This window comes from Herpailurus yagouaroundi, unplaced genomic scaffold (assembly GCF_014898765.1).
Source record: "Herpailurus yagouaroundi ecotype Mexico unplaced genomic scaffold, PumYag 186, whole genome shotgun sequence".
Classification (NCBI taxonomy): domain Eukaryota; kingdom Metazoa; phylum Chordata; class Mammalia; order Carnivora; family Felidae; genus Herpailurus; species Herpailurus yagouaroundi.
Window position 1 is genome coordinate 47,560,600 of NW_024412417.1, and position 1,800 is coordinate 47,562,399.

The following is a 1,800-nucleotide window of genomic DNA, read 5'->3' on the forward strand; positions in this document are numbered from 1 at the left end:
GGCCCCGGCGAGCCGCCCCGCCCCGCGCGCCCCGCCCCCCACGCCCGCCCGCGCTCCCGGCGCCGAGGGAGCACCCACCCCCTGCACGCGCCATCGGCCGGGGTGACTAATCCGCCGGCTGGCTCCCTGCGCCCCCTCCCCGGCTCATTCAGCCCGCGGGGCGAGGGAAGGTGGCCGGACCCGGCGACACGCCCCTGCCCGCGACCGGCGGGGAAGCGCAGGTGTGTGCCCCCAGGGGGCTCGGGGCGGGTCGGTTGCTGCCCCCACGCGCCCAAAGGTTAGGAGGAAGCCCCTCCCCCAGGGATTCAGGATCCGCTGCCCCCTCTCTGGTGTCGGTCCTTCCTAGGGGGGCGGGGTGGTGCTTGACTCCGCTCTCCCGGGGCCTCAGCGCCCCCACCCCTGCCTCGGCCCTGCGCGGGGTCGCGGGGTGTTGAGCCGCGGAGGAGTCCCGGCAGCGACCCCGACAGACACCCAGACCCCCTCCTTTCCTGGAGCCCAAGGCTCCTAGCTTTCCTGGACGCGCTCCCAGGCGCCAGGGGTGAGTTCCCTGGTGTGGCCTCCAGCTCCTGCCTATCCGTTCCCTGGGGTGCTGTCGAGTCCGGGGCAGGGGGGGGGGGGGGGGGGGGCCTGGGCCTGGGCTGGTCCTGCATTCCACGTGGGAGGGTCGTGCACCCAGGCCTGGGCGCGGCCCGGGCCCCCGACAGTGGTGTGGATGTGTGACACCAGCGTGGCAATGGCTGGACTGGACCAACCGCTGCCCCCACTCCCACGCCTTTGGGGAGGCCCAAGACTTGTCCCTGTGGTGCCTCCGGGGGAAGTCTGGACGCCAATCCCTGCGGGGAGGCGGGAGGGGGGAGGGGGGTTGTGAGGGCAGTGGAGGAGATGAAGGGGTACTGCTCCCTGAAGCCCCCAAGACACAGAGGGAACCTGGTCAGAAGCTCCAAGACTTCTGAGAGGACGGAAGGGGTTAGGGGGAGGAGGGAAGGGAGCAGAAGGAGGGGGGGAGAGGGAAGGAAGCAGGGGAAGGAAAGGAGGGAAGAGGGGAGAAGGAGGAGGGAAGGGAGGAGGGGAGGAGGGAAGGGAGAAGGAAGAGGGGGAGGGGGAAGGGAGAAGGAGGAGGGAGAGGGAGGAGGGGGAAGGAAGGAAGAGAAGGAAGGAGGAGGGGGAGGGGGAGGGGGGAGGAAGGAGGAGGAGGAGGGGAGGGAAGGAAGGAGGAGGCGGGGGTGGAGGAGAAGGGTGCCGAAGGGGTGCCGGCAGCCTAGCAGTCAGGAGAGGCAGAGAGAAGTAAACACCATATAAGGAATGGGGCTCCGGAAGCTGAGATTCCCTCGGGAGGGAGGCCCCTTCTGCCTCCCTGGCAACAGTGGTGGGGGAGGGACACCCTTTCTGGGTTACCCCAGGATGGATGGTTCTGGGTCCCAGGCCCTGCGATGTTCTGCGGGCACAGGTAGCACACGTTGCTCAGGGCCAGAGGCCCGCAGACACACGGCCAGTGAGTCGAGAGACCGCAGCCCCTTGCGGCCAGCTTCCCACCCTCCCTCAGACACAGGGCGCACGCTGGCACATGCCCCCGCCCGCCCACCCCTCACACACACCCATACCCACTATCCACCCATCCCCCAGACACACTCATACCCCCACCCACCCCAGGCACACTCATACCCCCACCCACCCCAGGCACACTCATACCCCCCACTCGCCCCCCCCAGACACACTCATACCCCCACCTGTCCCCTCATCTGACTCACACACTCTCTGGAATCCCCACTCCTGCCCCCCCAGCCCCTTCCCCCTGCTTTC

The 1,800-nt window shown here is 69.3% G+C and overlaps 1 long non-coding RNA gene across 2 annotated transcripts in view; it reads left to right on the forward strand.

Annotated features, from left to right (window-relative positions):
- The first annotated feature begins 97 nt into the window (after positions 1-97).
- Positions 98-1,800, forward strand: part of LOC121043057 (uncharacterized) — a 10,052-nt gene continuing 8,349 nt past the window's right edge. For both annotated transcript variants that reach the window (XR_005796675.1, XR_005796674.1), the window contains exon 1: positions 98-221. This is a non-coding gene — a long non-coding RNA (uncharacterized LOC121043057). The remainder of the gene's footprint in view (positions 222-1,800) is intronic.